The sequence below is a fragment of the Notothenia rossii genome (genome assembly GCF_949606895.1).
Source record: "Notothenia rossii genome assembly, chromosome: 4".
Taxonomy (NCBI): Eukaryota; Metazoa; Chordata; class Actinopteri; order Perciformes; family Nototheniidae; genus Notothenia; species Notothenia rossii.
Genome location: NC_136902.1, coordinates 77,485,339 through 77,510,625, shown reverse-complemented (window position 1 = coordinate 77,510,625; position 25,287 = coordinate 77,485,339). Strand labels below are relative to the sequence as shown.

The 25,287-nt window shown below is 42.8% G+C and overlaps 1 protein-coding gene across 4 annotated transcripts in view; it reads right to left on the bottom strand.

The window, feature by feature from the left end:
• The window catches only part of npas1 (neuronal PAS domain protein 1), a 61,984-nt gene that overhangs the window by 31,634 nt on the left and 5,063 nt on the right, over positions 1 to 25,287 (bottom strand). Inside the window, exons 4-5 of one of the 4 annotated variants that reach the window (XM_079677814.1) lie at positions 21,644 to 21,814; positions 8,075 to 8,242 (exon numbers count right to left, since the gene is read on the bottom strand). The gene's annotated coding sequence lies outside the window, so the exon portion shown is untranslated. Of the gene's footprint in view, positions 1 to 8,074; positions 8,560 to 21,643; positions 21,815 to 25,287 lie in introns of those variants that run through there. The other 3 variants (XM_079677813.1, XM_079677811.1, XM_079677812.1) reach the window with 3 other exon arrangements.

The window sequence follows — 25,287 nt, the reverse complement described above, 5'->3', positions numbered from 1 at the left end:
CTGACCTTGGCTAAGAGGGGTCAGCAGAAGCTACGCAGGTTTGCCAGATATGATTTTACAAATCTGAGCTAAAACAGCAAACATTAAATGTATGCATGAAAACGTCTTGTATCAATTTCAAAGGCAGCAGAGTCAATGAGGGATTTGACACAGACAGAATAGTTGTTGAAAGGAGAGATTAGGTCATTCAATTATCTTCAGAAGTTAAGGCGGAAAAGTTTGGCCTCAATGGGAACTGACAAAGAGTTTATAATATGAATAACTTCCTGCCAATATCTCTTAATCCAGAATTAAACATTTGATCAGAAAACATGCATCAACGGACCTTTAAAGTGTACTCAATGCTCAACTACACTACGAGTCTACAGCTTTGCTTAGCAACTCGGTGTGGCTGTTGTTAGACAAAGTGATGCTTAGACCTCACAGCATATTACAAAATGCAAACATGCTCACAATGACAACATGCTGATGCTTAGCAGGTATAATATATAGCATGTTCACCATCTTAGTTTTACATGATAGCATTTTAACAATTGCCTTTTGACAGTAAACTAAAAGTGCAAGCCAAATCAGTTTTTAAAGTACTTAATTATAAAACAAAATCTGGGGCAGAGCATGAATAAAGTAAAATCTAAATAAAAAATAATCAGTCATAGATACATATAACTTCTCTGCAAAAAAACACCAGTATTTTATTATTTACATGAGGCTTAATTAAAGTCTCTGGACTTTTGAAACGGTTGCTCTGTTGTTGATTAATGTATGTCCAGACATCAGAGGTTGTTGTAGCTCTTTAAAGTTGTATTATATGGGATTCGGATGATTTACTTAAAAATTGATTGCGCACTTAAGTCAGTAAGATACATGATCAATTTAGTTAATATTCCAGCCTTACATTTAACCTCTTCCCATGGTCCTCTCATTGACAGAATATTTTGTCCAAGGTTTATGTTTAACACTAAGGCTTCACTCAACTATAGGAAACCTATATTTTTTCCTCTCAAGCTTGCAGCCCGCATCATTGACAGTCCCCTTTCAGAGAGTCTGCTGAAGAGAAGACAGGGTCGAGGAGAGGGCAGCTCACCTCTGTCTAACAACTTCACCTTTGTCACCTTCTCTACCTCACCTGGATAAATGCACTACATGGCAAATTAGGCTGCATACAGTCCGACGGAGAGATCAAAGGGAGAAACAAGGCAGGAAACAATTTACTCTTCAATTGTCACTGCCTTACAAACCCACACACATGCACTCGTTCCATACCTTAATGTTTATCTCTTAATTGACCCTATCTGTGCTTATCTAATCTCTCCCTACATCGTTCGGTCTCAAACTATCTCTGGATCTCTCTCTGCGTCTCCCTCTATCTGGGCAGACACAGGGGCGTAATGGACAGGGGCCTCCACAGTAATTATTCAATCAACCTCATAACCTTGTCGCAGGTTGGGCGGCCCATTAATGCACTCACCCAAATGGACCCCGCCACTTTGACTGCTAATGCTCCGGCTAGCTAGCAGCACAACAGGCTGAATGTCAGAAGTGTCATCTAGACAGAGTGTGAAACAATTCGCTCAATAGAGCTGAGTCGACTTATTCTGTAACGGCACAGTGGGAAATATATATAGAGAAAGGAAAGTGTGACTTTTGAAAGCACTTGGGTAAAAATATACAGCGCCCACAGCTGGAGGGATCAACCTGTATCAAGTGTGACCGCAGGTGTTTGCAATGTGTTGCTGCAGTGCTACATATTCATAAGTGTGGTGTATGTTGTGTGTATAAGAGTGTGTGCTTGAGACCCCTACCCTATAGAGCCGTGCTCTCTTGGCACGGTCTCAGCAGCAACAGAGCGGAGGGCACTGCGGCGAGCGCTCGCAGTCGCTCTTTGCCGTGCGTTTTTCTCTGGCTGCATGCTTGGCTCTCACTCTGTTTATTTTCAGCAGGGACGTTTAATTAGGGCCTCCAGCTGTCAGAGGTTCGTTAGCGTGCCCCTCCTCTCCGCGTGCCGCCCCTCCCCGTAGGGATTCAGGGGCATCAGGCAAATGAACACATTTAAGTCAAACAGCACGCAGACAGACAATAGCCTCAGTGCCATGCCACCAGCTCCCCTAGGTAGAGACATGGTTGTTTTATGCCTCATCTCCCCAACCCCTGGGGCTCATAGAGAGGCTGGCCAAGACTGAGAATGTGGAGGCAGAGGAACTCTCATGGCCCACTGGAGACCATATGCACACTGCCATCATACAGAGGTGAAGAGCAGGGCGGGGCCTTCGCAATGTTCAGTTTAAAACAGAGGGAAGGTGAGAGATTTGTCTAGGTAAGGAGGATCTTTCTGAATTTTGACACATTTTGAGGCTTAACTGATCTGAGAAAAATCAGATCAAATCAATGTCATTTTAAGAATATCAAACATATATCACTTTGTCTTTCAGTTAACAGTGTGAAGAAATACAGTGGGAATTGTTTCGTATTTAATATCATAATGTCCTTTGGGCCAAATCATTTTGAATAATTTTGCTCCTGATGATTATAACGCGTCACTAATTGAAACTAACTTCATACTTGGGACCCATGCATGAAACTGTCATAGGCTTCTCAAGTGATTGATAGAATAATATTGTCATCATTTGCAATATGCCTGCACTGTTAATGCCTCATGGAGAAGGAGATATCTGAAAAAAAACACTTATTTAAATCTCTTATTTGCTTTTTATCTATGCTAATAATAATCAATCGGCCACACCTCCAATACACAATCAAGTAGCATTTCTCACAAAGAATTGCTAGGTGAGAGCAGATTTGGATGGTTGAGAACGTTTGATGCAGCTGGAAAATCTTGCATCAGCTTCCACCTTACAACAAAACTGTATAAAGCAGTCACTCTGGTCATTTTTCAGTGTTCAATCAAGTGAAAGCGCCTCTGATAACAGTTTGTAGACAGCTCTTTCTCTCCTTCCAACCCCTACATGTCTTTACTCTATCTAAAGGTAAAAGTGGAGAACAAATCCAACAGCGATGTAAGTTATTCCTGTGAATAATATTTCATCAAACTGAGAACATTCGATACCATGGAAAATGTAGAAAACATGGTTTGAAATAACACGGACAGAATATTTGATGTAGCTAGTTTTCTATCTTTGCCTTTCATGTTGTTGAGTAGTTGTAAATGAGTGTCTGATGCATCCAGGGAGATGAAGTTTGGTATTCTGCTTGGAGGGCTGAATACTACTTATCATGCATTACGGCCCTGGTTGGACCTCAGGATTTGGAAGTCAAAAGACTTTTTAATGCACAATTTTTCAGCCGCTGATCAATCGACAGCTGCTGGACATGAAGAACCCCCCACCCCCTCTCTCTTTCTATCAGTATTCCATATTCTGACTCGCTCGGCATTCTGCTTCCGTATCGGAGCGCCGGCTGCGGTTGACCTTGACTACTCTGGATCATTCCCAACCCAAGGTTCTCTCTAACTCTCAAGGGCCTTGTTGTCCCTGCCTTCTCCCCCTCTCCCTCCTCCACCCCCTTCGCCTCTCCCATCATCCTCACCCCCCCATCTCTCCTAACCCCCTCTTTGCTCCTCCCTGGCCCTTGCCTGGGTCATTAATTATCTAATGGAATCAATACAGCGTTAGATTGGACCAGAGTGACCCCGCCCGCCCCCAGGTATCTCCGCGGTGATGAGGAGGAAGAGGAGGGTTCGGCAAAGGGTGTAAAGGAATGATGATAACAGCCTGTGCGAGCGAAGGAGTGTCCGACAGTCACAGTGTGGACCGTCCTTTAAACTGTAAGAATGGAGAATAAAGAGATCAGCAATAAATAAATGATTAGAGAGGGGGAGAGGGGTGGATGGAGGGCGGATGGGGGAGGGAGAGAGCATAAGTTGAGGCAGAGGGAGGCAAATCTGATGGTGAGAGAGGGAGAGAAATGATGGACAGATAAAGACATAGATGAAAAAAAGGAGGGAGAAAGAGATTTGCTAATGTTCACCCTTGGTAATCAATATCCTTCTCCTCTTTTATTACAGAGGGCTTTGGTGAGAGTTGCTTTGATGTCCACTCCTCACGGGTGTGGAGCTATGCAGAATTCAATCCGTGCCTGTCATAATAACCATCTACCTCAGCCTATACACCAAAGAAATGTTCCACTTCCCATGGGCTCTAAGAAACAGGACGTTGATAGTATCTGTGAAAAGATTCCCAAATATTTATCAGGAAAAGTCCCTTTTCTCTTAGGAGTGCTCTCCAGTGGTTTTCTTCCTACACTGGATGTATTCCACTTTCAATATTGAAAATAGTTAAAAAAGATTTGATAGCACACAGAGTATAATAACTTGAAGAAGGATGCATGCTTTATCCCATCAATTATATTTTGTTTGCCACTCTTTCGAAGTTGTCGCTTTTTTGAGGAAGGACATCTATAAAACAAACTAAAAATAACAGTCAAGTAATTTAAATAATACGCAATACAAGTGATTTCCCAATATTTTAAATAGTTTACCACTGACTCAAAAAGGAAAATAGAGATGCAGAATCAACAGTAAGAGTTAAAGCACAATAAGGAATACTTTAAACTACAATATGAAGAGCTAAAACTTTAACCAGAGCAACAACAACAACAAAAAAGTAAAACATCTTACAGTAGATTACTTTAAGAATCTAAATAAAATGCAGTGCACTGCAATCTATCCTGAGGTTAAATATCCGACCTCCATGTAAGGCATAGGCTAAAGGTGACTAAAGCAGGACTTAGAGGAAAGTCACTGATAAAAGCTTCTTTTTTTTTGAGCGCTTTCACCAAAATAACTTGGATGTGGTGGTATGTACGGAGAATACTGATATTACTCATATACAGTGTTCCCAAAAATAGTGGTGAACAAAGAAAAAGAGTAAAAAGGAAGGCAGAAACTTCTCCCTCTGACTGCAGAAGAGTCAGCTAAGTGGATGCAGGTCTCTATAAGGCAGAGGATGGTAATCCACTCCCGCAGGCAGAGACCAGATCAGCACTGACCTCCAAATAACCACAGGCCAAAGCACAGCACACAGGGTCACTCACTCTCTACACACACACACACACACACACACACACACACACACACACACACACACACACACACACACACACACACACACACACACACACACACACACACACACACACACACACACACACACACACACACACACACACACACACACACACACACACACACACACACACACACACACACACACACACACACACACACACACCAATGTGTGTGCTGAATAGCAGGACTTGAAAGAACACTATCTCTGCACACCAGCACAGAGATGTCCACATGCTAATACAGACACATTAATTAGCATGGTGCAAATGTCAGAGTTCAGAGCAGAGTCAAACTCTTCATAAAAGTTGTACAAATTGTGTAGGTGTCTTGAAGCTCACTGGGGAAAAACAAGGATACACGCTGGCCGCATACTTTATTCTCCCAAAATACTTAAAGCTTGACAGTTTGTTTGACTATTTCCACACATACTGTTCATTTGTGTAACTTCTGCTTTATGTCATGGCATACATTACAGAGGAGGAGAAGACTAAAGAGTCAATGTGAGGAAGTCTTGCACCTGATTTTTCGATTTAGAGGGAAAGTGACTGTGAGTGTGGATGCCTATATATCACGTGCACGCCACAAAGTGACTGCGTGTGTGTGTGCACGCAGCCTGGAGGATCCCTTCAGGCCGGCGTGTGAATGACAGCGGGGGTTATGTAAGGAGCCACAGCGGGGCCGGAGTGGACAGTCCGACCGGAGATCAGGTCAGCAGAGTGTGACACTAAACACATCTCCCTGACACCGCGCTGACACCCTCTGTCACAGACCCACACACTGTCTGTCAACACTCCTCACACACACACACGCGCACGCACGGCCAGAGCAAGACGTGTGTGAGCGGCTGTCTGTCAATACGCCAGACACTGACCACCTTAGTGTGTGTGCAAGAGAGCAACAGAGAGAGACAAAAATATCAAGAGAAGACGAGAAGAAGAAAGGGATGGAGAGGTGAGGAGTTTGTCTACCTGAGAACTTGTCAATGAGTCAGGAAAAGTGACTGCTTCTGTCTACCAACCATTTACACATTAGTGATATTAATGTACTCTCATGGGAGCATTATTAATGCAAAAATTGATACAGAAAAATAACCTACTAGTAAAGAAAACCAGATGTTAAAATAACAGCATAGTCAGAAACACACATCAGCGCACATCTGTGAAGGGCAGCAATATAAAAGTATTTTATACTACCTTTTATTACTGTAAATTCATTCAACTTGGTTTTGTCTGCCGCCTTCAAACGGGGAAACTTTTTTGCCGACATTCTCAATTTCCAAAAGTAATCCAAGTCAGGCTTTGTCACACAGCCGCCTGCTGGCACAGACCGCAGCTCCTTAAACCCCAAAAGCTGGAGAAGAAACCCACGTCTGGGTCCAATAAAAAGGCCTAAACGTGGGTCACGACCAAAGCGTCCTGCACATGCAGGACCTGGAACGGATGGAGAGGCTCAGTGGGCCGGGTATGAACTGTACCACGGACATTTGATGACACGAGAGGAGCCTGTTTTCGTGTCAGTGCTGCTATGTAAGTTGCTTCTGAATGCAATCTTTATTGAAGCAATGCCGACGGTTTAGGATAAATAAAGTACAAATAAAATAAGATCTAAAAAATAAATGGTTTGCTTGATTTGAGTAAATTACAAAAAAACTGTTGAATTACACAAAAGTATAGACAGTAACACTTTTTACTAATAGAATCAGGTTGACGTGTAAAACAGACTGAGTCTGTACTGCATGTAGCTATTTGGTTTGGGTGTATCTGAAGCACCTGCTATCTCAGCAGGTGTGTGTGCAAATGATGCAGCTGAAAGTGCACAAAACACAGCAATAATTATAGCACAGATTTTCGAGAAACATATGGTACAAAAATATTTACATATTTGCAAATTACCTCTTAATTTGCACCCACATTTTCTCCTTTTTTAAGTAACTGTTCATCTATTCAGACTAACCACAAGTGACAAGCCCGACCACAATCTCTACAAATTACAAAAAAGAAAAGCAGAAATCCTATGTGGTGTTGAGATGTTATGTACTTTAAAGCAGTACGAACACTATGTGTTTGTCACAGTCATTCTGTCAATTTGGACCACCTGCTGCAAACACCCTGAGGGCACCGAATGTTACCAAGCCAGTAAACTGTGACCAATTCTGCCTCTGCAGGTGGAGACGGACACGCAGGCGCTCACTCTGCCTCCGTACCTCAAGCTACACCACACATCCAAACACATGCAAACACACACAAATACACACAATTTATCAGAAAGTGGTGCGTCATTAATAATGCCGTCATTTAGAAAAGAGCAAAAATGAACATATTTATTTGTCCTTTCTGAAAAAGCAAAGATGGGAATATTTGCAGCTAAAATGTTTGGATCTAATACTTTGTGTAAAAGCAAGACTGGTTCTTTAAAGAAGAAAACAACATTTAGTCTAATTAGGTAAACAAGGTAAACATTAATGTTCATTAACTCTATAACAATTTTGCTTTTATACTGATTACATTCAAGTCACAAAAAGAGATAGGACTGATCCATTTAAAACAAAGCTCTTCGTTTTTTGTTTTTATTTTATAAGAAAAAATGACTTTTTACTGTTGTGCCAATTTTGTTGAATAAATGCAATAATTGTGCAATATTTCTATTCTGTCCCTTATAAGACTCAGCAAAAAGTTATCAGCGCTGCATGCTGATATCTTATCACAGAGAAAAAGGAAAAAACTACTCAAGGTTTGAATTCAAACAAAGTTACAACAAAACAGTTTTCCCACACGGTTCCATCTACACTGAGATTTAAAATATCACACTAGATTTGCTGAGCTGACAGCAAAAATCAGATAAAGGATGACAACTTGATAACTATGCGTACATATGCACGTGTCCAGCGTGTGTGTGAGATTACCAAGCAAGAGAGTGAGAAAGTGTGTGTACACTCATGCATGTGTGTATGTGTATGATGACCGTAAGTTGTTAGATCCATTATCTACTCACCTGACGGGCATTTCCAGCATTCAGTGTGCTGATGTTGATCTGATCCACTTTGTCTCCCTCCTCCTCCTCCTCCTCCTCTTCTTCTTCTTTTTCTTCTCCCCTCCGGAGCCCCTGCTCTGCCCTGGCGGTGCCCCCCCACCACACCAGCACCTCCACCAGCACCTCGAGCTTAAACACAGCAAACAAACACTGTGTGTGTGAGCCAAGGGGGCTGGGACGGGGGCAGCTTCAATCCCCTCACTTTCACAAAAGAGGTGGCCGTGCAGCCGGACACATCTCGGACTCCCGTTGCAAGAGAGAGTGTGTGTCTGTGTGTGTGTGTGTGTGTGTGTGTGTGTGTGTGTGTGTGTGTGTGTGCGTGTGTCTGTGTGTGTGTGTGTGTGTGTGTGTGTGTCAGTGTGTGTGAGTGGAGCTAGCTGGTGTAGCTCTCCCTGGCTCTCAGACTCACTTCACCAACACTCTGCTCCGCTGCTTCTTGGAGATGGACTCGGATTAGGACACAGCCAGTGTGAGAATCTCTTTCTCGCTCTCTCTCCCCTCACTACGGCTCTCTCTCTCCAGCCGGCATGCTCCCTCCCTCCCACCCCTCCTCTCTCCCGCTCACTCATTCACTCTCCTTGCTGAGCTTCTTTCTTTTCATTTCCTCTTGGGAAAGCCGTGCACACCAGTTGTCTCTGCCTTCAGCTGCGCTCTCCCTCTCTGTCTCCCTCTCTCTCTCAGTCACTAGTAAATATAAAAGGCATGCTTGTACAGCCCCTCGCCTCAGTCTCTCTCTGGCTCTCGCTCCCTAACTCACTGTGTCTCATGCTTTCGTTTACCCCCACCTCCCTGTGCCCCCCCCTCACTTTCTTTCTCACTGTCAAAGCTGCCTTTCAAATGCTGATTAGCAGCCGGAGTAAAAGACTGAGAGAGAGAGAAAGAGAGAGACACAGAGAGGAGGGATGACTGAAACAAGTGGGAGATTCCATCACATCCACAAACATTGTAAACTGTGACTCCTGTCCCATGCCAACACACACACACACACACACACACACACACACACACACACACACACACACACACACACACACACACACACACACACACACACACACACACACACACACACACACACACACACACACACACACACACACACACACACACACACACACACACACACACACACACACACACACACACACACACACACACACACACACACACAGTAACGTGTCAGTAAGGATGACACCAAGGACATTCCTGGAGACTTACCCTATCCTACCCTTAAACAAAAAAACATGTTTTAACTATGAAAGTTCATGTTTTACCCTTTTGGGTAGCCTTTCATTTTCATCCAAAATACTCAAAGTTCCACTGAAAAAAAAACAAAGTCTGAGGTTTGTCAGTCACTAGTACTGAACTTAACAGTCATAACTCTTATAAACCGTTTTTAAAAATCTTTTTAAGGTTCAATTCATCTTCCATAGAAACACGGTGAATTACAGTGCTTTTAAACCCATCTACCCTGTCACCACTAATGTTAAGGTTTGGTTACGTTAAGGCACAACAGATACTTATTAGAGGAGGGTAAATAATTGTTTGGCTGCCATGTGGGGAATGTGATGTGACTAGTAGGTCATAGTTATAAAATGCGTTGTCCTACCCCCATGCATTATCTTAATCGCACTACTTCTGCCAAGGCAAAAAGAAAGAAAGAAAAGTTATAACCACTGCTCACTTTGTTCGTTCATCACTGCCATCGGATTAATGTAAAGGACCTCAAACAACTTAATAAACGTACTGTTTAAATCAAATACACCAAGATAAAGAAAGAAACACCTTTTCCCTAAAGCACCCTGCAGAGATGTTCACCTCTAAAAACGCTTTGGAGTTTTTTCTTTATACTAGTGGGTTGTTTTGTTTGTAACACTTTCTCAGATATGCAGTAGTGCCCCAAAAAAGGCAAGGAAGACGACTGAGCTAGTAAATGTAAACAATGCTGAATTCAAAATCCTTCAAGGAAGGAAATACATTTTCAACACAACTGTCAGAACTTGCTTCAGGGATACAATGTGTTCTCACTTACTGTATGATTGTTTGTAAGAAAACCCCGCAGGGCACCTTTAAGGCTAAGGTCATCTTAGTTCGGTTATAAAAGACTGAGATTTTTGTCTAAACATGCTGCTGGGAATTGGGGCCTAGCAATTTGATATTTTCAAAGGTTTCTCCACATCAAAAGAAACCATAAAACCTCCCACTGCTTGTTGCAAACATATCTAAAACATTAAGAAATATTATGATATTAATAGATGAGCTGCCGTCTTTCGATTTTAAGGAAAAACATTGGATAATGAGATGAGGCTGTCGGAGGCAAAATCTTCTGGGTGCTGCCCTTACTTAAGAATTAAAAAATGTTTGGCCTCTCTTAGTGATATGGGTGGGAGTGTTAAATGAATGGTCTAAATTTAACATGGGATCTGCTAATAGCTGTTTGAATTCTGCTGCGTACCATCTCCAAAGAAGTCTATAAAGTATGTATGTACTGTATGTACAACCTATAGTCAACATGTGCTCACACCCACAGACACACACACATGAGAGCGTATACGTGAGCAAATAATCACACTCAGAGACTCACTCAAGTACTCTCTCTCCCACCAATCTCCCTCCCTCCTTGCCCCTCTCCTCTGTTCGTTCCCCTTGCCCTCAAACACTACTCAGAATATTGATACATCACCCCTCCTCCCTTTTTCTCTCTCTCTCTCCCTCTCCGTCTCTCTCCCTCCATCACTCACTTTCTCTACTGAATACTGATAGGCTGTCTACTCCGTGGTCTGAGTTTCAAATCTCTCCCTCCCTCTTCCTCCCTCCAATCGCTGTGCCTACTACAAAAAAACAGCAACATAAAAGAGGAAACAGCAGAAGTTAATGCAGTGAGGTAGACATAAATTCACTTAAGCACCATTTCAGATTATGTCAAGCTAAAAATGGGCTTAACATTGTGGAAAGGAGGGGAGGGGGGAGAGAGGTGGGGTGGGGGGGGGGGGAAGTGCTGCTTTGGTTGGCTGTCTTGCCAGCGGAAACTGGCGGAGCGGCTCGCTGCACTGTAGTGAAGGGGCGGCCGGCAACAAAAGGAAAAAGACGTGTGAAAAGTTCAGGCAAATGAAGACGCATTCAGTGTGTTTGTCCGACTCCCACCCTCCCGCCTCATTGTTGGGCATGTCGGCCATGGTGCGGCCAGGGGGGAGAAGAAGGGATTGAATGAGGTCGTCAAAGAGTCCCAGTGAGCCCCATACACTTCACACACACACGCACGCACACGCACACACACACACACACTCAACAGATTGAAACAGCTGAGAGCAGGAGGGAGCAACAACAAGAGAAAAAACACAGACAGAAATTGTCGTGCTTTCCTCACATGGATGGGAAGGTGGAAGGGTTTTTCAGGGTATTTGTGTTTTAAAGTGTGAGAGTGTGTCTGCGTGGGAGAGAGTTGGTGTGTGCCTAGTCTCTTTGGAGGAGGCTTTCTGTCTGCATTAGAAGTGCAGCACGTCTGAAACACTGGGAGAGGGAGTGTGTGATTTTGTCCTCCAAGTCTTCCCCAGGCGTCCTTGAAGGAGACTTGCAGGGAATATCTGACTGTGTGTGTGTGTGTGTGTGTGTGTGTGTGTGTGTGTGTGTGTGTGTGTGTGTGTGTGTGTGTGTGTGTGTGTGTGTGTGTGTGTGTGTGTGTGTGTGTGTGTGTCATATAGTGTGTGTTTTAGCCCTCACAGACTTAGTTTACCGGAGGCTTGCCTCGCGGAGTAGTATTACAGGTGTTCCCTTCACAATTCAGGGTGCTCTTGGAAGTAACAAAACAACTACTACCTCGGGCTGGAGAAGTTACCCGGCCTGATAGATGAGAAATGTAATTGAATTGATGGGTGAATTAGAGTAAAAATCCTTAGTCAGTGTGTTTGTGTGTGTACATGTGGAGTAGCGTGTAACGGCTGTTTCAGTCAGCGAGACACACCCATGTCTGGCCTTGTTTCTCCGCCTGTCTAGACATGCTATCGGCTGTGGTCAGTTTGATAGTGACAGAAAAACTGCCTTTTCAAAAACACAGTTCAAAGAGAACAGCGATACAAGAAACACTCAGATTCTCTTTTTTTCAGGATCAATACAAATTTACACTAAAGTGCACCTTTTAAAATCTTATTCAGGTAAAAGCATATAATTAGTACTAGCTAAATACACTTAAAAAGTAAAGTGAGCCTTTTTCGAATTATTAATAATGTATTTGTTGTTGAATGAGCTATAGCTAATTTCCACTGCTGTAAATACTGTTAGGTAACTCCATACATAACAATCATCGTATATTCGAAGATAATAACTTGTTTTGTATGTGTAATATAAACTGTAAAGTGCCCTATAATTGTCAATTATATTAATTATGTATAGGATGTGTAGAAGAGTAAAAACTAATATATATTCTTACAACATGTAGTGGAAAAGAAGTATAAACTAGATTAAAGAGATATCCGGAAGTTATACTGTGGTTTATCTCTGACTGAAGGCTCAAAATGTAAATGAGCTTGAAAGAATTAATAAAAATCAAGCATAAATGTTCATTGTTTGTATTGAAAGTAGCAGTTTAACAAAACAGTCTTCACTGACACCCACGCTGGCAAGATCATTATACCATGAGCTTTAAATAGACGCTATAAATTGGCATTAAGATTTTCTATGTCACATACATGCAAAGCTTTTTTCATTGTTCATACAGTAAATGACTAGCATTTTCTGAAACAAACACTGAGAGCTGTAATAAGATATACAAGTTTGATGTTAAGGATCGATCAGATTTACTGTGTCGTCTGAACTACCACAGACTGCTTTCTGTGTCAGAGGGAAGTAAACACGGTGACAACTGGCACACTCTTTAACGCTTACACACAATGTGTTTGTGCAGTGAATGAAAATGAAGTTGCTCGGCTGAAATACTTCCCAAAAGAGACAAAGCTAAATCACAGATTAACATATATTGGTATTTGATTTGAACATACAGTAAACTAAACAATGCATAAGACCCAAAGAAAAAGAAAAGTCAACAAACAATGAATTCATATGTAGCCTTTGTCTTTTGTATAATGTTTCTTTGGATAACACTGAAAATAAAATGAATGCTGAGGGAAATGATTTATCACCTGGGTACTCACGTCATGTTTTCTTATCATCAAGTTTAAATGGGACAATTTTCCACAATATTATTCAAACTCTAGAATAGTTAAGAGATTATTTGACCTTGAAAGCCACGGAGTAATTGCTTAATTTTCCCAGAGGCCAAATGGAGATGTAGTCAGCCAATTTGACTCAAACTCAGTTTAACATTCTTAGGAGGAGCTTGCTCGACAAGACATCAACAAGTCGTATCATATAAAGATTTAGGATTCAGTTGGACCTATACCAGGAAGTAAAAGCAAGGATAGCCTGCTAAAATACCCTTAAATCAGAGGGGATTGTAACCACGATAATAGCTATTATCTATCATGTTTACCCTATTGATGTCGTTGAAATTAAACAATTCAAATGACTTGTTTTTACCTGACATCTGTTAGTCGAAAATGAAATGCTTAACATAATACTCTAGCTGTCAGTGTAGTATGTAAGACTATAAAAATGTAGCATGGCAGAACACAGCGGTTTTTTCACCGTCCCCTCGGCAGCTCACACAAATGATGAGTATAAAAGGGTGTTTAAAGATAACAGCTATAGAGTAGATAATATTCCAAATCTATCAGACAATAATTCTTTGAGGGCATGTGGCCGTTAAGAAGCCATTTCGCCTTTTGTTGAGTATGCTTCTCCATATTTCATTGAGATGCATATCTGCCTTTCACACTGTCTGCCTGCTCCGCTATTCTCTATTCAACAGTGACCCATTGCTCCCTGCCATACAATCCTTCACCTTTCTGGGCTTAAAAGTAATTACCACTTTAATTTGCTGTCCGCTTTTGTGCATGCCTGAGTGTATCTGTGGCTGGAGAGCTCACTGTGTGTGTGTGTGTGTGTGTGTGTGTGGGGGGGTGTGGGGGGGGGGTGTGTGTGCAGTGTGTGTGTGCACATGTATGCAAACAGGAACAATGAAGAGTGTGTGTTCATATAAATGTGAGGGGAGGTGGAACAATGAGTTTATAATTTATTAGATCGACAGAAAATGAAAAAGATTGTCGTCTAGTCACTGGTCACAGCATCTCAAAGGAGGACTGTTACCACTTACATTTTACCTTAAATGTAATTTAAATTATATTTTTGACATATTCCAGACGAAACAGTTTGCTGAATTGAAATTATAATTGAACAAATTAACTAAAAATGAAAATGTTGATTAGTTGCCGGCTCAAATTGGAGGATATTAAGGTTTTGTGTGTTGCAATTAGTGTTTTTGAATGTTCAAATTTGTATCTGGGTAGACATATAAGAAAGTGTATATATAATCACAAAAAATATATATTTGTGTAACTGTGCATAACAATCTGCACATGTGTGTTTTTAAAAGTGCATATGATTGTGTGTTTTTTTTGTTTTATTTAATGTGTGTGTGTTTATGATTAGCCTCCCATTGGCCCAATTACTCTAGAACCAAAACCCCTCTGCTTCCCTGCTTCCCCCTAGAATCCCTCACCCCTCACCTCACAGTCCCAGCGGTGGACCCCCCAAAAACCCGAGCCTTCAGCCCCCCTCCCCGCACCGCCAGATTGTCCATCACAATACACCCGACCCCTCACAGGACCTCAACCACCTCTACTGTACCTTCTGCTCCCCTCTTCTCCAGAAGTCCCACTAAATTACTCTATCTTTTGCCCCCACCCCTCCCTTTTACTCACAAATATCCCCCCCTCCGCACTCCTCCATTCTCTCCCCCTCTCTGCCCTCCCCAGTCCCAGGTGAGCTGACGACACAAGGAGAGCAGAAACACTCTGCGAATATTAATGGTTTGATCTGAATATTAATAAACCATGCATCTTAATGATCTTAAAAAAAACAAAGGGCCACAGTTGAGCGCTATACTGCTGGCACACACACACACACACACACACACACACACACACACACACACACACACACACACACACACACACACACACACACACACACACACACACACACACACACACACACACACACACACACACACACACACACACACACACACACACACACACACACACACACACACACACACACACACACACACACACACACCTATCTGTCCTGCACTGTGTAGATTAGTTAAAACAGGGCCTTATCCTCCAACCTGCTGTTTAAATGCCGAGCATCTCGTTCAAGACAAATGTGTTGTCTTCTTTTTCCTCTCAGTAAATGAAGACACCTCTCCTTTCCCACATCCTTCTCCTCTATCTCCTCCTGTTGCTCTCTTCATTTTCTTTTTATCTCCTTCTACTCTTTTAGTTCAGGCAGCCCCCCCCCCCCTGCTCCTCCCTGCCTCTACCTCTCACGGTAGCCCCATTTCAGCCCCCTCTCTTCCTCTTTACCTACTCCCTCCCTCTTCTTTACCCCCACTATCTCCCCTTCTCTCACTCTATCACTTTCTCACTAGATTACCCCATCTCTCCCTCTCTCTCACCTACTCGATATTCCAGCCTTGTTCTCCTGCAGTCTCCAGCACAACTTTCTGACCCACTTCCTCTCTCCTCCCTGGCCCCCTGATCAAAGCCTGCAGGACGGCATCGCCTTGGGCAGAGGAGAGGGAGAGCGCGAGATGGGGGGATGAAGGGATCGGCGCTGAGCGAAGAGAGGAAGAGACAGATAGAGAAGGGATAGAGCGGCACGAGAGAGAGGGAACAGAGAGATCACAAGGACGGGAAGAGGAGCCAGGTGCCCTCTCAGCCCAAGGACAAAAGCTCTTCCTGGCTGATCACACACACACACACACACACACACACACACTCAGCAAGTCCTGTCAGCGCCGTCATCCCTGGTCATGTACGTTATGTGTAAAGACAGTGCTGACATTAATGTGGTGTGAAAGAAAAACACAATTTTTTTCCTGTAGCTCAAACCCCCAAAACAACTCAACTTTACAAGTGACGGCCATTAAAATTCAACAGGATGTTTAATAAATTACACTTTCAGATTACATGTTGTCCCATCTTGTTATTCTGTTTTGCATTCAGGCGTTGCACAGGTGAGCGCACTGACAATGTGTATCTGTATCTCAGGAGGTGTCAGTCAGTGTGTAAACTCTTGTTTATTAAGTTGTTTTGGCCCTGAAACCTTTTTTTCTTTAAACAGGTGAAAACGGTGCAGGTGCAGACGATGGAGATAGATTTTCTTTGACAGATTTTTGACTTTGCTCTAAGTGTTTTCAAAAATCGAACTGCATTGATCTTGATTATTATGCCGACACCTGCCTAACCTTCTGTTATACAGCCCCTCGTTTCTAAAATAAATAAATAACACTATTCATAACAAAAGGATTTGTGCACATTCTAAAAAAAAGTAGTTCTGTTATAGACTTCACGAGATGTAGATTTCTTGAAGTGCACAGCCTTCTTCTCCGTGGAGTCGTTATCATTGTAAGGGTTTGCGATGTAAGGTCTGTCCATCCCAGTGGCCGTGTCGGCTGGGCAGTTGGGGCGGGCGGAGAGGATGGAGGAACACCAGCCCATTTGTACCCAGAGCGAGGTGGCGTGTACTTTAACATTCCCCACGCATCCCGACAAAGAGCACTAATTATAAATAAATTAGGGACACGACACGGTGTGCCACAGGGGGACCAGCCAGAGCAGTCACAGAATAGAGAGACTGATAGAGAGAGAAGAGGGTGTGTAAAAGAAACAGAGAGGTAGGAGAGGAAGGATAGGAGAAGACAGAGAAAAGCAGACAGGAGAGATTTGGCAATGACATAGAGGAGCAAGTAGGAGAAGAAAGTAGATAAGAAAATAGAGGAATGGAGCATGGGGAGGCCTGGGGATATGGAGGCAGTGGAGGAAGGGAGCGGGTATACAAGGCCTGAATCCTCAAAATATAGCTTGAACATACATCTGCTGCCAAAAAAGGGACAAGATTCTCTCTAGATGACGGAGGCAGTGCAATATGTTTGAACAGAGATAGAAAAAGGTGGCAGGGAAATTAACAACAACAATGAAACAGAGGAAGGCAGCGTCTTAAAAGAAAAGTCTGATACAGGATTAACACAACAGAAAGAGAAAAATATTAATCTGCCTCGCATCTGCTATGAATTTATTTCAGTTGTATTTGAAGTAAATAACTTAAATCTGATGAAGTAAATACTGTATAATTCAATAATCATAAGGTGGTGATATCTCCAGGAGTGTTCTACACACACTAGTAGTCAACACTCCCTACCTGTCACTCACGCTTATCTGAGACGACTTGTCAACCAAGCAAGTGTGTGTCAAGAGACTGGTGTGTGGGTGTGTGGGTGTGTGTGTGTGTGTGTGTGTGTGTGTGTGTGTGTGTGTGTGTGTGTGTCAAGAGACTGGTGTGTGTGTGTGTGTGTGTGTGTGTGTGTGTGTGTGTGTGTGTGTGTGTGTGTCAAGAGACTGGTGTGTGGGTGTGTGTGTGTGTGTGTGTGTGTCAAGAGACTGGTGTGTGGGGGTGTGTGTGTGTGTGTGTGTGTGTCAAGAGACTGGTGTGTGGGGGTGTGTGTGTGTGTGTGTGTGTCAAGAGACTGGTGTGTGTGTGTGTGTGTGTGTGAGTGTGTGTGTGTGTGTGGAAAAGAGAGATCTGTTTCTTTGAGTCCGCGTGCACACAGGTTAGTGTGTTAGCGAGCGCACCCATGTTTGTTTGTTGCGCGGTGTGTGTTTACCGTAAGTGTGCACCGTGTGTGCGTGTGCACACGGAGAGAACCTTGCCACTATCTAAATGGATCACACTTCAGAGTGTGCCGCCATTTCTCAGAAGCTGCCATCTCCATGCAGACAGACAGACAGACAGACAGAAAGACAGACGGGGGGGGGGGCAGACAGGCTCAGCCGGCTTGCTCCACTCAAGGTTATGTCCTGCCTGAAGTTGAGAACTGATGACTGTCGCCACAGCAAGAAAATCAGATGAAAAAAACAACTGTTGTATTTCTTCGCGGGCGTTTCTCCGTGTGATGTGGTGTGAATCTCTTAAATGATGGAAGTTTGCAAACCTGTCTGGACGATCGCCAGGAGACATTTTATCGTCACCCTCTTTTGGGCCGGGGGTCAAAGGTCACCTGACTGCGACACAGACAGGTCGACCTACTATTGGCCCCTGACATGGCGAACCCCCCCACTGACACCACGGTAGCCATGGCTACTGAGCTGCAGACAAACATGATGTCAGTATAAGACGTGGAGGAGGTGCGGGGGAAAGGTCAAATAATAACTCACCTATGACTCCCTTCAACACACACATTCACAACTAATCTCCCATTAAATGATCATTATTTCCCCTCGGAAAGATACTCCGCGTGTCTAATTTGTAGAACAAGCATGTGCATGGTGGAACAGCAAATTATATTAAATTAAATTAAAAAGTCTCCATTATCAAAGTATGTGCTTGTGTCTCTAAACTTTCTGCACGGAGGAGAGTTAAAGAAGAAGAAAGGTAAGAAGGGGCGGAAGACAAGAGAGCAGCAGCTTGTTGCATTAGCATTCCACCAGCAGAGAGGCTGTCTGTTTGCCTCTGGCAGCAGCCGAGAGAGGGGGACACACTCTGCATCCTCACACAGCTCGTCTATCTCTCCCTCTGTCACTGTCTATCTCTCCCTCTGTCTGTCTCTGCCTGTCTCTCTCTCTCCCGCTCTCCCCGAGTCTGTCTGTTACATTTCTCCCTCCACTCTGCCACTGTCTGTCACTGTTTTTCTACACTCTGGACAATTTTCTCTGCAGTCTTCCCAGATCTCCCCATCACTCTATCTCAGACTGTCATCTTTCTGTTTATCTTTCTCCCCACTAATTTTTTTCCCGCCGCCTCCCCGTTCACGTTATTTTCATTCAAGACCTCATGTGTCACTCCCGGTTATACCGTTCACTCCTGAGGAAACCATCATGAGCCACGATTTCCAGAAGTGAGTCATGAAGCGGGGTAGTTTATAATGATTTTGGCAGGAACGTGTGTGCACTTAGTAACGGAACAGATTTACCTTTCAATAATGGCAGACGTACAGTAAATACATACATCGTCACACGTGCACAAACAAGCATGTTGTGCACAGTTGTTCTGCTGCTATCAAACACCACAACACGTTTGCACAGACGCTGTTTCACATTTCTGCTGTAATCACGTCATTAGATTATTCCATTAAAATGGTGGATGTAATGTAGACAAATTGTGAGGATTCATGTGAATTTAAAATGTAATTCTCCGTCACACTGTGCATGCAGGTCAGTGTTGCAGGATGTCACCTCAGTGAAAACCACCTCTTTGTTACCATGGTGATTTTAATACACAAAAGCCTTGACCGTTGTAGGCATGCAGATACATCAAAAGCAATCCATTAAATAGTATCATGTTCTTTTTTCAATTATTCATTGAATGTATTAAAGGTGGCTTTTTTTGCATTAATAATTTAATGTAATTCCTTCTTCTTCTGTAAATGAATAGAAGACGGAAAATGGAAGCGCGCAGCCGAACCAATATGTTTTCTCTCAAACTGTTTGGAAAAATGTACTACCTTATCTTTATTTGAAGGTGCCAGCCATGTGGACTATTATCCACTGACAAGGTATTCACCTACAGAAACTCCCCAACAGACACAAAGTCAAGCTGGTTTTCAGCCTGGTCTCCTAAAAATGATGTTCCTATACAACAAATCGACATTGTTTCTCTAATCTCTTATATTGTATTTCTAATCACAGTCCCTAAGAGTCTGCACAGCGAGGTAGTTGGAGTGGACTGGTGAGTCATGCAAACTCAGGACCGTCCTTCATGAACCTGCACAGTTTCTGTCTGAGCATGACCAAAGCCCAAACCATGGCAGCTGTTTAAGGCATGATTTAAAACAAAAAGGATTCCACGGTGGCACAATCTCAGACCAAAGCAGCACAGTCCAAAAACTGTCTAATGTATTTGCCAAATATATTCAATTAAGATTCACATTAAGGAGAAGAGGGACCCTGTCCAATTCAGGCTCAAATATGATGATTTTATATATATACATACTGTATAGTTGAACGCCGCTTTGATCGGATAGTAATAGTTTTTTTTTAAATCTAATTTGTTGGATTAAGTAAATTGATCTGAAACAGCACCTGTATTGAGCAGACGCCCTAAGATGCTTTACATTAATATTTAAAATGCAAAGCATACTTTACTGTATAACAGACATAGACACAAAATGAAAATAAATAAACATTATAGGAAATAAAAAACTAAACCAGTTTGGGGCAAAGAAAACAAAAAACGTGTCACTGTGCAATGACTTGACGCAGGTGTGTGCATCCATTTGACTCGTATTTTTAGGAGAGGAATATCCAGTCTGTTTTCTCTGCCATGAAAGAAGTCAAAACACTTTAGAGGATTCAACTTTTGTCAGCATTTTCTACCTGTATGCGTGCGAGGTAGCGCCTTGTGAATATCCAGCATAGTTTACTGTCATTCTCTTGTTGAAAACAATGAACATTTGCTCCGCTATCAACCGCAACGCGCAACAAAGTGAATGATTCTTAAAACATATTCAAACATGAATGCAAAAAAACTTTAATGAAAACATTCAATCAGGATAGAACTAAATTACCATATCAGTATGATGAGTACTCGCCATAATACTCTGATGATTACTCTGCTTTATCAAATTTAATTAGATTATGAAGGCTTAGCCTCCAAATAGCTGTGGGTAAGTAAATCATGTGCCATTCAGGAGCTGAGCTAAAGCCAAGGCAACTCTGTAGTGTAGCCACCGAGACAAAATGCATTCAAACAAATTAATAGTCCATTAAATAAAAGCAAAACTCTGCCAGCTTATAGTGCCTTAAAAGCATATTAGCATTAGAACAGGATAGACACTCATTTGTCTCTTAGGAGAGTGTTTTAGCAGTGGGAAACTCTGGGATGAATTAGTAAACCTTGTGATTATTTCTTTACATACATGTGACGTCTGCTGCAGGTCTTTATCCCCACGGTGCTGAGGGATGCTTGGACCTAACCCATACATGATCAATTCTTTCTTTTTCCCCCACTGTTCTTTTCTTTTCTTACATTGTCACTGAAACTCGTTCCTCTCATTTAAAAAAGGTACTCTCTTGTCTCAATTAATCTCACTCTCTCCCTCTGTTTGCCCTTCCGCTTTTCCACTCCCCGCATCCCTGCATCCATCTTGTTCCTGCCCTCCCCCTTTTACGCGGCCCAGCCACCACTCTGGTATTCCCAAAGTCATCTGCAATCAGACATCTTCAATGGATTCATTATACTGTCCTCACACAGCTTGATTGAGCATCTAACATCTACACCCCACCTCCTCAGACCCCGGTGCTCCCTCCTCACCTCCACCCACTTACGGACCTCGAATGCTTTCTTCTCACTTTTCATCTCGCTTATATCATTCCTTTTTTTTTTTTTTATCTCTTCTCCTCTAAGACCTCTTACCTTCAACTCCAGACCCCACCCCAACCTCCGGTCCTCTGAAGATGACCACGCCAGTCGTCCGCCTACTCTCTGGGCTAGGGAGGCTTTGCTAATTGCACATCGATTTGCAGGGCTCCCTCCTGAATATCGGGATCACGCTAATTGAAGAATTAACTTAGGTGAGACTTGAACCTGGAAAAAAGGAAAAGGGGGAAAGGCAAAGACAGACAAAATGCTTCAGCTTAAAGAAATACAATAAGGCACACACCGAGGTGCATCCAGGCGTACGCACGGGCAATCACAGAAAAAATGGGGGAAAGTTGTGCAATGACTCAGAGCTCCTTCAAAGATAGATGGGTATAGACATTTTGCCACACTCACAAAATGCTACATTTATCAATATTATCAAATTAAGAGTAACTTTAATCGGTGTCATTTAACTTCCTTAACAAAACATACACAAGAGCAGAGGGAAATACAAACACTCCTCCAGAGGAACAGTTTAACTACCAGCAGCTTTGCTTATTTTTAGCTCACAAATATACACAGTCGCTTATTCACTCCTGCCTCACACACATACATCCACATCAATCATGGATCCAAGACCATAACCCCAAAAGCAGAGTGCTGCTTTGAGTCGTTCGAAAATCATGATGGATGACAACTTCCCAAAACAATCCCTCTCCGTGCCAGCATCATTTAACTAAAGGCATCAAGCTGCCCCAGCCAATACCACTCCTCCGTTTCCCCGGCCTGAGCGCGCCGGACCCCGCCGTTCAAACCCACTGACATGATTCTGGAAAAAATCCTCCAGAGAAGACATATGAAGGCTGCCGCTGAAGAACGAGCTTCACCCAAGTATGTGATTATGAATCTGTATTGTTTCCCCCTTTCCTTTCACAAGCACTAAAGTTGACGAGAGACGAGATTGAGTGGAGGTTAAGTTGACCTCAGGCTCACTCGCTTTGGAGCAGGCTCACCCTGGAGTGTGAGATGACAAAACATTTAGTCCGATCTCACTCGCAGCTCGCTGACAGGCTGAAACAAAAGAAAAGCCTCGGAGGAATTTAAAATCATTGAATGAATGTCAATTAATTTCACAGAGCGGACTTGAATTGATTAGAATATAAAACTATCTTTCTTGAAAGCAAAAGGGAATTGATGTCCAAGGCCTTCAAACAGCGAGTCAGAAGACAGGAAAACGACAAAATGAAAGAAAGACGGCTGATCTCGTGTGTATGTGCGTGAGCTTAACAGTGTTGGTGCCAAGGTGTGTGTGTGTGTGTGTGTGTGTGTGTGTGTGTGTGTGTGTGTGTGTGTGTGTGTGTGTGTGTGTGTGTGTGTGTGTGTGTGTGTGTGTGTGTGTGTGTGTGTGTGTGTGCTCAGCAGTCGTGCTGCACGCTTGGCTGGCGGGGTGTGTGTAAAGTAATTAACATGATAGCCTCCCTCTAAGCCTGATAGCCTGTTCCCTGCAGCGAGGTCGTTCAACAGACACCAACAGACACCTGAGATGTGTCTCAGACCTAACCCTGCAATGCATCTCTAATGCAAACGCGCACACACAACAACACACACACATAATGACATGTTCAACCCACATGTGCCTAGTGCCAACACATACTGGGAACATTTAGCCATCAGCAGAAATGACACGTGGTACATGTATTTCTGTCAGAAGCATGCGGCACAATGGCTGACAAAAGGTTTATTCAAAACAAACATACATTTGTTGATTTACATTCACATCATGCTAACAAAATGCAAATCTATATATTCAAGAGATGTCGAAGCAAGAAATAGAGATAACTACACGCGCAGAGAGCTCATACCTACGCCAAGGCAGCGCAAAATATATAGTAATAAAATGATAGGCGTTTTTTAATGCACATCTGAAAACATGTCTTTATTCAAAATCAGCTATTATCAAATGATAATAGTAGCAGTTATATTGAGAGTGTAGTGATAACCCTACAGAGTCTGCAGAGATCCTGGCCTCTATGCTAAATGTCAGCACTTTTTTTTCTAGCATGCCTGCAACCCTACTGTTTTGGTGAACTCTCACCACTCTCTTGAGTATTATCGAATACTAAGCCACATAGAGTTTGTAGAGTCCTAAAATCGAGATTTATGAGAGCTAATATTAGACCAGAAATACGACTCATAGTGAATGCTAACGGCTGTATGTTTACATGAGCAGCTGACTGTTAACATCATATCAACTTAATCAATAATATTTCAAAATCACATTTATACTTTTTTCTGATTCACCAATTCTAAGGCTTTTTACAAAGATGAATCACGGCAAGTCCGACTCATGAACGGCCAATTAAAAGTATAATTTCCTGCGGGATTGCCTATAGATAGAATAAACGTGAGATTAAATGTGGTGGCAATTGAACAAAACATTCAAGGCCTACAGTATATAAGATAAACCATGTCCAAAATACTTTTAGTACTCATGACATTAAAAAATGAATTACTTTAATAGCGTCTGGCAGATACATTGTGTATTTCGGTATTAAAGATTGGATAATTGGCTCGGCCATTCAAAGAAAAGTTAAAGCAGTTTATAGTGGCTACATACAAGAGCTATCTACACCAAAAGAATAATATATAAAACTCTTTTTGGGCTGCATGTCCATTAAATCTGTTAAGCAGAGTTTGATGATGCCAACTAAACAACAAACAAACATGTTAGGGAAAAAAAATCTAATGACCATACACCCCCTTCTCTTTCAGTACAATAGTCATCCTCTTCTTCATCCCTCATAACCCCAGGACCTTCACTCTGGTCCTCGAATACTAAAACTATGGCTTGGCTCAGGCCCACAAACACCCCCTTTAGCCCCACACAGCCCTCATTTGCTAAAGGATTAGAGTGAGGGCATCGGGGTCAAAGTGAGGCCACCACCAGAGACCCTAAAAAGAAAAACCGCACACACCAGGGATCGCAGGGCCACAAATACACACACAAACACACTCACACATTAAATTAACATTGTGTACCGCACTACACATCACACGGATTTAAAGCACACACAGTCAAAGGAGCATAACAACATTATGTATTCAATACTGTAGGTGTGTAGCCAGGACCCTCATCCCCAGACACGTACCAGAACAGAGACACACATTTGCATGAGCATGTGCAGAACTAAATAAATTGACCTTAACTCTCCAACTCAAAAAACACTAATACATATTTGGGCGACTTTAAAAACCCAGGGTCAAATAACAACTTCAGAGAGAAAAAGTGAGAGTTAGTCTGTTGATAAATTGTAGCTGCTTTAAGGCGGCATGAATCACACCTTCGGAAGAAGTCTGTGAGAGAGAGACAGGAGGGAGAGTCAGCGAGAGAAGAAAAGTGATTGTCAGGGAGAGAAGAAACATCACTCTGAAAACTTCTAAAGAAGGCCCTGCTCTGGGTTTTAAATGCTCTCCTCCCTCTATCACTCCCTCTCTCTTCCCACTTTGCTCTCATTCCTTTCATGAATTAAAAGCACGGCCGGTCTGTGGGGAGAAGCATAGTTAATTCTGATCAGATCTCCTCCTCCCCCCTCTTCGCCTTCCCCCTCCCTCCTCCCCTCCTCCCAGGGCGACGGTTGCCTTGCAGTCTGACAGACGGAGATGGGATCTGACAGTAAACAGGCGTGTGGATGCCCGGC